Source organism: Cryptomeria japonica, chromosome 10, assembly GCF_030272615.1.
Source record: "Cryptomeria japonica chromosome 10, Sugi_1.0, whole genome shotgun sequence".
In the NCBI taxonomy this organism is placed as follows: Eukaryota; Viridiplantae; Streptophyta; class Pinopsida; order Cupressales; family Cupressaceae; genus Cryptomeria; species Cryptomeria japonica.
This window is the reverse complement of record NC_081414.1, coordinates 272120250-272134198: the sequence shown is the minus strand read 5'-3', so window position 1 is coordinate 272134198 and position 13949 is coordinate 272120250. Positions and strand designations below refer to the sequence as shown.

General features: G+C 35.5%; 1 pseudogene; it reads left to right on the top strand.

Moving 5' to 3' along the window:
* The first annotated feature begins 1965 nt into the window (after positions 1–1965).
* The window catches only part of LOC131035505 (uncharacterized), a 31934-nt pseudogene continuing 19950 nt past the window's right edge, over positions 1966–13949 (top strand).

Genomic DNA, 13949 nt, shown 5'->3' with positions numbered 1-13949 from the left:
CTCATTTGATCCTTATGAAAAAATGCAAAAAGGTAGACAACTTGCAAAGCGAAAGGCCGAAGAAAATAGATTAAAATATTTAGAAGATAATTGATGTAATATATATTTCTTCAAATAATATGAAATAAATTATAATTAATAAATGTGTGATTTTCAACCATGATAATAATTGCTAACATCCTTGTATCGCTTCTTCATCTGTATTTTTTACAAAACTATTTACACATTCTCACTATGAGTAATATAGTAATATAAATATATAATAATATAACAATAATTAGACTTAATAGATTTTTGTTTTGAATGATGAAGAGTTTAATAGAAATATAAAAACATAAAAGTATAGTTATATCTCAATAATAATTTAATATTGATTAATATATATAATTTAATTAATATCTTAATAATAATTTAATATTAAAGTATCATTTTTTTAATTATGCTAAATATACGTTGTTCTATTCTATTTACTATTTAACTACATACATTTACTTCAAATGAAGAAAATTTTGAAATATGTAGCATTTTCTAAATATACATCATGTAACCTAGCATCATTTTTTTTGTTATGATAAGAGAAATGGTAGATATATGTTGCTCTACTTTATTTCCTATTTAATAACATACATTTACTTCAAATGAAGAAAATTTCTATAAATTTATCTAATTACCTCACCTTAACATATATTGCCTTTAAGTTTAAAATATTTATATTCTACTATTCAATATTGATTTAAAAGCTAAAAATAATTTCCTTGCAGGGGAGAAAAATCTCATTTAATGCACATACATGGGCGTCCAATTGGTTGAAAAAGTACCACTACTGTCTTCCACTCAATGCCATCCTTTGTATAGAGGAATTAAGTGTCCGGTTGAGAGAAAAAATGATCAATATAATTGACAAAAATGGACCAAAGAATAATAATTTTTTTTTTTGATAATTATGCTTTATACTTTAATTTCCTCTATGATTCCATGGTGAAAATGAACTTAGATGTAAAATTTTATAATCTACAAATTGAGATTATAAATTTATGCGACTAGCTAATTTCTCAATACCATGAGTTTCAAGACCTTTACCTTGTTGGATGTATACAAAATGCCACTATTAGACCAACATTAACAATAAAAAACACAACCTATTTAAACAACTTAGTATGAAGTTCATGAGATTTCTTAAGGGACAATCACGAATTAGTTTTCACACATGACCACTTGAAAAATGGTTGCTTGCTACTCTTAAGTTTAATTATTCAATTAGATTCACAGTGCATCAAGTCATGCCATCATTTAGGTTGTTACATGCTCACTATGGGATACCTACATTATATGCTGTGAAGTACAACGTAACAATCAAAGTCCAAACTCTTCTTCATGATATTGAAAATGAAGAGATATTACCAGTGCATAAGTGGTTAACAAAGTAAAACTTGATACAAGTTTTGAAAACCTATTTACACATTGTATCTATGAATAAATTCAATGATTATAATATAGTATAGATGTTGTTTAACAATTATTACTACTTCATAAATGATTAGTCAAGTGAATTTTTTTCCATTTTTTAAATATCATTTTGATAAATGATTTCAAATTTTTAATTTGCATAATATTTTACAAATATTGTTATTATACCTTTAAAAAGTATAATATTGCTTTTATTTAATTTTGATTATCATTAATTCAAATTTAATCAAAATTAAATTAAAAACATCATCTATCATTGAATTGAAACTTGATATCTCTTGACGTACTTTAATTAGATTTCTAAAAATATAAATATCCTAATAATAAATATTTCTATTATGAAAACAAATATTAACTTTTTTTTTTTTTTTAACTCTATACTATTTTTTCTTTTTCTTTATTAATAGATTATAAAATTTGATTTGAAATATTATAATGTAATCAAATCCAAAAATGACATAAGTTAATCATAATGTAGCAGGAGCTCTCATAATGTAGCAGGAGCTCCTTTCGCTTTACCACGATACCGAAGTAAACCACTTTCAGAATAAAAGATATGACGAGCTGAGGAAAGGAAAGAAAGGCAACTGGTGGAGCCATTATTATGGCCATATGCCATAGAATAGCTATTCCCTGTCCCGTTCTTCCTCTTTCTCTTCCACTGGTTTATGGGAAAAGGAAAATCATGGCAGCAGCATTCACAGCGTCATCAAAAAGCATATCTGTAGGCAGGCGGGCTGTTTTCCTATCTATTCCACCCCTACTTATGCACTACCACTGCCCTCATGTGGAGGCCGAGGACTATGAGACAGCAACACAGAAAGATAAGGAAGCGAGCTATACTCTGGAAAAAAGAGTAGGGGAAGCCATCGTGTTGTTGGAGAAAGGGAGGGAGTTGCAAGCCCAAGGTGATTTTATCCAAGCTCTCAACTGCTTCACTCAGGCCAGAACCCTTTTCCATCTTCATTTTTTTTTTCTTCCTGAAACTTATTACAGATATGTATATACACAGGCACACACTTTGGCCTTTGATGTCAATTTTAAGTTAAAAAAACCAGGACAATTTATCTTTTAGTGACATGTTGTGGCGACGATTTGAATTAACACTTGAGCCCTGGTCCAAAATTCCCGGGTGGTTAGGAATGCGGTGATGTGTAAGTTCTAGGTGGTTGATCGCATCCATATGCTTTTCATGGGGTTTCTGTTAGCTTAAGGATAGCTGTATATGGTGATTGGAAAGGATCAAGAAAATAAGTGTGGGCTGTGTTTCAGTGGTTGAGATGGAGGATCACGATTCCCCATACGAACTTGGCTGAGCATGTAATTGCGTTAATTCAAAGAGCAATGAGATGCGAATTTAATTCTGGTAGGCGCAGCATATAATTAATTCTGGACATGAATCTTAAAATGGGATATGAATCAATTTCGGTAGGCTGAGCATATAACTGTGTTAATTCAACGAGCAGTGGGATACCAATCTTTAAAGTAGAAGCCGGATCCTTCTTTCCTGCTTAACTTAAATGCTTTGCATTTTATTACAACACACCCCATAATCAATAGAATAGAAGCATAGAACCTGAGGTGGGGGTTTAATTAACATGATTTGCATATCATTCCAACAGACCCCATAATCATTAGACTAGAAGCATGGAACCTGAGGTGAGCAGTGGGATATGAATATCAAAAACAGTATCTGGATCCTGCTTCCGTCGTTAATTAAAATGCTTTGCATTTCATGAAAAAAGATACCATAATCAATAGAATAGAAGCATGGAACCTGAGACGGGTTTAACCTTCTTAGTTAGTCTTATGCCGCTAAAAAGAATTCTGTGCACCAGAAAAATAATTAACCAACTGCCACACTACTCTAAACCTGGGCAACAGTGATAGCCAAATTAAATATCGTTGTTGGCTGAAATCTTTCATTTGTGAAAACATGAGCGAGGCTGCTCTATTTGTCCGAGTCCAGCAGCAATTCACAGACCAGCAGCAGTCTGAGGCGAGAAACGGGGATTGTCAAAAGTTATTGACAAGGAGACTGTGGGTGGGGTCTGTGAAATTCCTGCCTCTTTTCCATGTGCTTTTTTTTAAGGTTTGTTAGCGCAAAATTCTATTCATTTTTGCATCTCTTTGAGTACTTCGGGTTGCAGTTTTTTTGTTATACTGCAAGTATGGATCCATAGATGTCCTGCAATTTGGGGAATTCCCCGTCCCAAACATAGGGTCCGACCAGGTTTGGGTTAATTGGTCACACAGCTGCTTTCATTTCTATGGATTTCAAAATATGGCAACATGGCATCTTTCGCAACACTGATGTGCCATTTCCTATATGCTCCCTCACCCTTCTCTCAGAAAATAATAGTTTAGATTTTTTTTATTTGTTTAGCGTTTGGAGAGTATAAATTATTTGTGACTTTGTTTTTAGCCAATGCCTGGGTGTGACTTGGCAGGAGTGGTGTGTTGATGTGGGTGATGGTGTATCCAAATTTAACAAGGGCAACAATGATTATGGCGACATTCAAGATTTCATGGCAGGAAATCTTAGGCAGGTGACCACTCTGGTGCACTACGCTGTTGTGGAAGATCATCCGGTCGCATCCAAGTTAAGCAATTTGTCATCTTTGCCGCTTGCTTTCTCAATGGCACAGCAGGTGTTAAACACTGTCAATTTCAGGAATGGAAAGAGGGCATGATATGTTTATGCCAAGAGTGCCCTGTTTGTAAGTCTTTTGTGGCAGGGAGCAAGCACCAGTATGGCAGTCCTTTACCATGCCCTAATCAATACCTGCTTTATTGGCAGTGGCTTGATTTGAGAACTTTACATTCTCTGTGGGCTTTAGGCTATTTCCATCTCTCTTTGGCTTCCAGATGCATGGGTTCCCAGAGGGTGTTGGGTATGGTGCAACTCCTGGGTTTCAGTATGGGTTTTCCAATCCATTCCTTCATTGCCATCCCCATGGATTTTAGCAGAGCTTATGACTTGAAAACAAGATCAAGAAGCCATGCTTTCAAAACTTTTACTACTCGTAGAGCTTTTGCCATTTTCTGTTTATTTCTTCTAGATTTGCAATAATATATTTCATAGCTAATTTGCTAAATGAACTTTGGTCATATTAATTGTCAGTTTTCTTCTGATTGTAAAATTGAAGCAGAGATAAAGTACTTTCTAAAACATGCAGATATTGCTCTGTTTTAACCATATCTTTGAGCTCGATAAAAACAGTTGGTAGTTGTTGCTGTAACACAGTTACTTTCTGATACATATTGGGAGAACCAGTAAATGCTTGTCTTGTATGCTGGAGGCTTTCCCGATGGGGCGTGCGATTTAGGATTTGTTTTCAGGTGTTGATCCTGGTATTGATTAGAGGATCTAGTCACTAATAAGTTAATGAATAGTGTTTTGTGTTTTCTGAATTTTGATTTCATTTCAGCTGAGTTCCACCTTTGTTTTGTGTAAAACTTTTTGCGGTCATCATGGCAGCAGTTTAGACTCTGGTTTGTAGCTTATTTAAGCTTCATCTTTCTCATAGAGTATAACTGTCATGTCCCCAATTTTTGCCCTTCCTTAGTGTCAACATTTCTAGCAGGGTTGGTGTATTATTTGGTTCTCGTAGGCCAGCAGAGTGTGGAGGGAACCAACTCAGGGGCTTAGAGAGTCATGCATGAGCCTTTCAGGCAATTTGGAGCAGTTGACGACAGTTTCCTAAAATTTAGGAAGGATCCCTATTTTTTAGGGATTGATTGGGAGTGGTCTATGGGGCATCCGGAGACCTTTGGGAACGTTTTGGAAACTTTGAGTGCATCTCCTATTTTCTAGGAGGCGCTCCTATTTTTAGGAGGGACTCCCTATTTACTGACAGACATCTCGGAGGTGCACACAACAGAGAAGAACCATTGGGATTCAGTTACTGGGTGACAGGTCTAGTCTCCTACTTTTTAGGAGCATCCCTAGATTTTAGGGGAAAACTGCCAGTTGGCTTATGTGGCTCAGGCATTATTTACAGTTCTGAGTTTATTTGAGCACTTGATGAATAAAATAGGAAATATTTTAATAATTAAAAGGTGATTATATTAATCACTTATCTTATTATATTATTAAATAAAAATCAAAACACCTTTCCTAGGCTTGGCAACTTGGAGAAGTTGGTTTAAGTGATTTTGGCCCCATTCAATGAATAATTGACCCCTCTAGCCAATCGGACTTCTAAAGGGATTGTCTTGCAAATAAAATAAAGTTATTTTATTATTTAAAAAGGGCAAATGAAACCCTAATTCGAAATTAGGGTTTGGGCTGAAAATAAAAGGTGTTTGGGAGCTCATTTTGCACATTGTGATTGAAGATTTTTGAGAAGAAAACTATTTTGCAGGTGTGTGAATTGGAATTAGGGACGTAGACCTCCATTTCTGAGAGAAAGGACGAAAACCCTTTCATATTCTAAAAGGTGTTTGGGAGCTCATTTTGCACATTGTGATTGAAGATTTTTGAGAAAAAAACTATTTTGCAGGTGTGGATTGGAATTAGGGACGTAGACCTCCATTTTTGAGAGAAAGGATGAAAACCCTTTCATATTTTGTCAATTTGGAGTGCTGGGAATGTTTATATCTGACCAACAAGGGTATTATTCAGAGGAATTTTGACACTTACAGCAGCAACTAATCTTGAGAATCAGATCTGAGCAGTTAGAGGGCAGATTTTGGTGAATTATTGCAGTTTTTGGCCAACCATACCTCTCCCAGCCTAGCCGTACACTCCTCGCTTGCCTGGGAATTCACAAAAAATAAATTGGAGGGTTTACATCTGGTTTTTTTGTGCAAATTTCATTGTCAGCATTAGGAATAAAGATTGGAATCATTCTTTCAGGTTTATGATGTCTTTGGAGTGATAGCTATACACTCCTATCTTGCCTAGGAATTCACAAAAAGTAAATTGGAGGGTTTACATCTGGTTTTTTTGTGCAAATTTCATTGTCAGCATTAGGAATAAAGATTGGAAACATTCTTTCAGGTTTATGATGTCTTTGGAGTGATTTATGAGCAAATCAGTGGGGAAAATTTATCAAAATTTATCAAACAGAGATCTAGCTATTGTTAGGAATTTAGTAAAAGTGGAAGCCATTTTGAAGTGATCCGAGACTTCCATTGTGATTGAGGCAAGAAATTTTTCTAGTGGTAGTTCAATATTTGAGAAAGCTTATCAAATCATATTCCACAGGTGCAATGCTTTATATTCCCTGATGGCAATTGGTAAGTCTTTTATATGGGGTAGAATTCAACATAAGGCATTTGTTTAGCTGAAGTAAAAGATTAGCAAGCCACTGGTTTTGGCAATACCTAGCTTGCAACTATTATTTTAGGTAGAGACAAAAATTTAATGATTGTGTGTTGGAGGCTCTTTTATTGCTCTTTTATTTCGTGGAGCACTTTGGATATATTGCTCATATAATGAATTGTATGTCTTTGTTTGAGCAAAAATTAACTATATCAATTATTAATTAAAAATCATATATCTATATCTATACATATCATATATGTCTTTGGACGTTGAGTGTGTTGGTAGAAACACTCCATTGGTGAGGCAGCCACCAAGGTTCAAACTTCAAACCCTTGTTGGGCCATTGAGCTTGTAGGCTTTCTGCCTTTGTTGGGTCGTTGAGCTTGTGGGTTTGAACAAGTGAAGTGTGGGGAATGATGAAACCCCCTAAAAATGGACAAAATAACAAACTTTTTCAACGTTGATTGCACATTGACTCTGATTCTATCTCGAATCAACCCTATTTCTAAGCAATTCAATAATTTCACGAGTTTTTCTAGGGTTTTGCACGTTTTTACAATGATTTTTTCACTTTTTCTGCCATTTTTTGGGGTTTTTAACATGATTTTAACATGATTTAAATGCAAAATTAATTGAAAATTGGGTCAACGATTTTTTCATGAATTGGGATTTTTTCGGGGAATAAATCGGTTGGCTTTAGGATTCAAGATTAATCGGGTATAATCATGATTTTTTGCAGACTATTGCTTCTATGTCTGAAACAATTAGTAATGGGAGAGACATGTAAATTGTTGGCTGCAAAAGAAATGAGTTGTGTCTTAGCAGAATAAATTATTTGTTCACTACCCAACACTTGACTGCAACCCTATTTTTTTTCTATACCAACCCAAAGACAATTTTCAATGGTTCTCATAAGTTTTTTTGATGTTCACCAAATATCGAAATTCAAGCATGATTTTTGGTGAATCCTATGACTAAGATTGAAACAATAAAGGGTAATAGGAAAGAGTTTGTTTGGACAGCAGCAGAAAAATGGAGTTTCAAACTATTGAAGGAGAAGGTAATTGAACAATCTGCGTTGGCATTGCTTGATTTTTGGAAAGTGTTTCAAGTTGATTGTGATGTTCCAAGTTGATTGTGATGCCAGTGGAACATCAATTGGGGGAGTTTTGAGTCAAGAAGGGAGACCAATTGCATACTTTAGTGAGAAGTTGAATGAAGCAAAAAGGAAGTATTTTGTGTATGATCAAGAGCTTTATGCAATTGTATAGGCACTCAAGAAGTGGATACATTACTTGCTAACTAAGGAGCTTGTTCTATATACTAACCATTATGCTTTGCAGTTCATAAATATCCAGGGTAAGTTAAATGAGAAATACATAAAGTGGTTTGAATTTTTGCAGAGTAATTCTTTTGTGTTAAAACATAGGAGTGGAAAGTCCAATAGGGTAGTTGATGCATTGAGTAGATGTCTTTTGTTGAATGAATTGAGAGTAAATGTAGTTGGTTTTGATTCTATGCAGGAATTATATGAAGAAGATGCTGATTTCAAAGAAGCATGGACAACATGTATGAATCCAGTTGATAAGGATATAACTCTGTGTTGGAATATTTTATTCAAGAAGGTTTGTTGTTCAAAGAAACCAAATTATTTATAACTCAAGGGTCAATGAGGGATAATTTGATTCGAGAAAAGCATATTGGTGGGTTAAGTGGACATTTTGGTGTGGATAAGACATTGGCACAACTATGTGAAGGGTATTTTTTGCTTGATATGACTACAAATGTGAAGAAGTACGTGCAAGGTTGCAAAATTTGTCAACATGCAAAGGGAGTAAGGCAAAACACTGGTTTGTATCAACCATTGCCTATATGAGAGAGATGTGGGAACAAATAAGTATGGATTTTGTTCTGGGATTGCCTCTACAACAAAGAGGTGATGATCCTAATTTTTTTTGTTGTAGACAGATTTTTAAAAATGTTTCATTTTATTCCATGTCAAAAGAGTAATGATGCTTTTCGCATTGCTACATTATTTTTCGAGGAGGTAGTTAGGCTGCATGGTCTGCCTAAAAGTATTGCATCAGATAGGGATACAAAGTTCGTAGGACATTTTTGGCATACCTTGTGGAAGAAAATGGGTACACATTTGGGTTTTAGTTCAGCATACCATTCTTAGACTAATGGTCAAATTGAGGTTGTGAATATAAGTTTGGGTGATTTACTCAAATGTTTGGTAGGTGATAAACCACATCAGTGGGACTTAATACTATCTTAGGCAGAGTTTACCTATAATAATTCAGTTAACAAGAGTGTAGGGAAAAGTACTTTTCATATCGTGTATGGATATAGTCCGCTGAAGATTTTGCTGCATATATTCATGATTTGCATAAGAAGGTGAAAGAAACATTGGCAAAAGGTGCCATCAAATACAAGGAGCATGCAGATTTACATAGAAGGGAACAAGAATTCCAGGTTGCTGATATGGTAATGGCACATTTGGGGAAGGAAAGGTTCCCACAAGGAACATATAATAAATTGAAATGGAAGAGGATAGGACCTTTTAAGGTCTTATGAAAGTTTTCATCCAGTGGATATGAGATAGCACTTCTAGTAGGTATAAATATTTCTCCTATTTTCAATGTGGCTGATTTATCAAGATATTATGAAGGAGAATAATGTATGCAAGAGAATACGAATGAAAATATTTAGGATGCATTCAATTGAATCGATTAGTTCCAGAAAAGAAATGGGAATAGGTGGATAGGGTGATTGGTTCTTAGGTAGTAAGAAGAACAAGGGGAAAAGAATGCATAGAATATTTAGTCCATTAGAAGGATAGACCAGTAGGTGAGGCCTCTTGGATGCAAGCTTCATTATTGGCTAAGTATGAGGTACCCATTCTAGACTACCCAAATATCGATGAGTTGCAGCCTTATGGAACATTTCTCTTACCCAAGGTGTCTAATGGAGGAGCTTCCGAGTGCACAAGCTATCAACATCACCCAAAAGCATTTTCCTTTTCCAGTTTGTTGTTTGTTTTTATTTTGGTGCTTTGTAGGTGAGAACTCATTCACATTGGCTAAGTTGGGAGCTTAACTTCACCTAAGGAGCCTACGAGAATTGAAGATGATCAAAGGATTGGCTAAGTTAAGAAGGATTGGAGTTATTGATGGTAGAAGATCCATCTTACCCTTGATATCAACCTTCGACTCTCGGCAATGTTGTTTAACTTCTATTGCCAAGTGTAGTAAGGGTTAGGCCTGATGGTGACACTCGGTTTTTCATCCTTTGTCAAGGAAAGATTGGGCTTGCAGTGGTTGTTTCAAAGTCACTAAGAATTACTAAAGCTAGCGTAAGAATTAGTATCATTGTTTTCCCTACCTCAACATTAGACCTTTGAATCGGAGGTTACATATATTCCATTCAACAAAAGGTATGAGTTAATGGGAAGGCTCAATGGCCAAGACTTGATATCAGGCATCAAGAAAAAGTTTTGATTTCAATGAAGGCTGCTGATAGAAGCTGAAATGACTAGTCAAAGGGCTCAAAGGCTGACACGTGGAGGGTCTTGATTGGGATGAACTTCAAGTTGGTTCAACTTCTTCAATGAAGGTATAAGATCCAGTTTTTGGAGAGGAAAAGAGTGGAGGCTCATTTTGGGAATGAACTTTGAATGTTGTTGAAAACGGACACGTGGTTGGCAAAATTGAAGGGAGACTTTGAGAAGGTTGATTTGTGTTGTAATTGAGAATTCACCCTGTTTAGCAATTTGAACATTGTTAATTAATGATATTTGAAAACTTTGTTGATTGATTAAATAGACGTTTGAACAGTATTGTTGTTCAGTGGTTTGAAGATATATGCTTCCCATTTCATTGCATGTTTGGTCTTATCCCCAAGCTTGATTGCATTACTTATGGAGGCCAAAGAGATGGTATGCCAAACAGTTTTGGCATTGCTCCTAATCATTTGAGGCTATTTCAGCAAAATTTCCTTGCCAAGATAGAGGAGCTATAAAGAGAATGGAATTAGGCTTAAGCCAAGCCCAAAATGAGTTAGCCATGAGGTATCTTGAAATGATATGATCAATTGGGTTCTCTCTCCACATCAGGTATACAGAGTGTTTGCAATGCCTACCTTGCCCAACATTGCTTTAACAACTAGTCATTTATGAGTCACAAGCTGCACAAAAACTCTCTTCTTGATGACATCTTTGCCATTGAACTCCTAGATCCTTGGCTTACTGCCATTTATTCATATATGAGGCAATCGTTGTGGTATCCCTGATTTCATCATAAAGCGATTTGTCTCATTGTTCTAAAAATATTTTCTATTGTTCCACTTCCAATCTATTGAATAATGATCCGACACTCATAATTGCAACTTGAAAAGGTGGTTTTCAATGATAATTTTGAATAGATTTCATGATTAGTTTTATCAATTCTGGTTAGCACTTGAACTCTATTTAAGTGACACCAAGTTTGCCACTTGTGGAGTTCTTTGTTCTACATACCTTCCCAATTAGCCGAATGCTTTCTTGTGAAGGAGGGAAACAATTCAAGCTGTGCCTGTGAAGCCTGAGAGGTCTAAATAGGTCACGAAACTAGGTCCCAAGTGTTGCATGGTCCCTCAAATTGTCAATATATGAAATCTGAGACTGTTTGCTAGGCAATCCAAATCATCCAAAGTGGTGCAGACCCAATAAACACACCACATGATAGAATTTGAAATGACCAGTCAAAGGGTTTAAAGGCTGACACATGGAGGGTCCTGATTGAGATGAACTTCAAGTTGGTTCAACCTCTTCAACAAAGGTATAAGATGCAGATTTTGGAGAGGAAAGAGAGGGGAGGCTCATTTTGGGTATGAAGTTTGAATGTTGTTGAAAATGGATGTGTGTTTGGCAAAATTGAAGGGAGATTCCAAGAACGTTTGACTTGTATTGTAATTGAGATTTCACCCTGTTTAGTGATTTGAACATTGATAATTGATGATATTTGAAAACTCTATTGACTGATTAAAATTTAAATAGACATTTGAACATTATTGTTGTTTAGTGGTTTTGAAGATATGTAGTTTCTGTTTTGTTGAATGTTTGGGCTTATCCCTGGGCTCGACTGCATTATTTATGGAGGCCAAAGGGAATACACTTTTGGCATTGCTCCTAATCATTTGACTGTATTTCAGCAAAATCTCCTTGCCAAGACAGAGGAGCTATAAAGAGGAAATAGAATTAAGCTTAAGCCAAGCCCAAAATGAGTTAGTCATGAGGTATCTTGAAATGATATGATCAATTGGCTCCTCTCTCTACATGAGGTATACAGAGGGTCTGTGATGCCTACCTTGCCCAACATTGCTTTAAAACTAGTAATTTGAGTCACAAGCTGCACGAAAACCTTTTTCTTGATGACATCTTTGCCATTGAACTCCTAGATCCTTGGCTTACTGCCACATATTCTGTAATGGGGCAAGCGCTGTGGTATGCCCAATTTCATCATATAGAGTTTTTGTCTCATTGTTATAAAAATATTTTCTATTGTTCCACTTCCAATCTATTGAATAATGATCTGACACTTGTAATTGTAACTCAAAAAGGTGGTTTTCAATGATAATTTTGAATAGATTTCATGATTAGTTTTATCAATTTTGGTTAGCACTTGAACTCCATTTAAGTTACACCAAGTTTGCCACTTGTGGAGTTCTTGATTCTACATACTTTCCCAATTTGCCGAATGCTTTCTTGGGAATGAGGGAAACAATTCAAGCTGTCCCTGTGAAACCTGAGAGGTCTAAATAGGTTATGAAACTATGCCCCAAGTGTTGCATGGTCCCTCAAATTGTCAATATATGAAATCTGAGACTATTTTCTAGGCAGTCCAAATCATCTAAAGTGGTGCAGACCCATGAAACACACCACACAATTGAAATGGGCCCTTGAATTTTTATATATGTTATGCAGTTTGAAAGCAATCTCTATGATGAATCTTCCAAGGGGTCCTACTCTTAGCTGTTCTAACAATACGCTTACCTTTCAAAGCCATCTCTTGTGCTATGGTATTAGGAAGGAGTTCTGAATCATTTGGGAATCTGGACCTCATTTGTAAGATTACAGAGATTTTACAGGCAAGTCTGTTTAGCTGTCCACTATGACTGTAGTTTTGCCTTTGAAAATTTGTTTGCATACTATTTCCAAATAAAAGCTTGGAATCATAAAATCATTAGTATTGATATAATCTTTGAAGGTGTTTGGGAAGTGATAAGTCAACAGCTTATTCAGAATATTTGGACAAGTTTTATCAGACAACTAAGCCATCATTGCTCGTTCAAACTTTAGAATCCATCTCTATGCCCTATCAATGTAAGTATGTGGGGCTAGGACTCTCCATAGTCAGCAAGTCCAACTGTGATTTCCTATTGCTGCTGTAAATGTAGAGTAGTAGTCGTAAGTTCCTTATTTTTACAAAAAATATTTCATTTGGTTTGTAGAAAACTCACTCCTAGGACAATGTATTATCCACAAACAGATGGACAAACATAAATAATGAATAAATGTGTTGAAGGCTATTTGAAGAACAATGATTCATATTGACAACCAACTTGGATTTAGTGGTTACATTTGGGAGAATCTGTTACAATACTACTCACCATATGTCCGTTGGTATGTTTCCAATGGCATTATATGGTTATGATATGTTAACCTTCGTTGATTTAGTATTCACATATAGTAAAGTGCCGACAACTAGTGGCTTGGTGGAGCATAGCCAAGACATATTGAGATCACTCAAAGATCACCTATTGCTGCTGTAAACGTAGAGTAGTAGTCGCAGGTTCCTTATTTTTACAAGAATTATTTCATTTGGTTGGTAGAAAACTCACTCCTAGGACAAGGTATTATCCACAAATAGATGGACAAACATAAATATGAATAAATGCATTGAAGGCTATCTGAGGAACTATGATTTAGGTCAACAACCAACTTGGATTGAGTGGTTACATTTGGGAGAATCTGTTACAACACTACTCACCATATGTCCATTGGTGTGTTTCTATTTATGGCATTATATTATGATATGTTAACCTTCGTTGATTTAGTTTCACATATAGTAAAGTGCCAACAACTAGTGGCTTGGTGGAACATAGCCAAGACATATTGAGATCACTCAAAGATCACTTCTAGGAAGCCCAAAATTGAGAGAAATTCCATGTA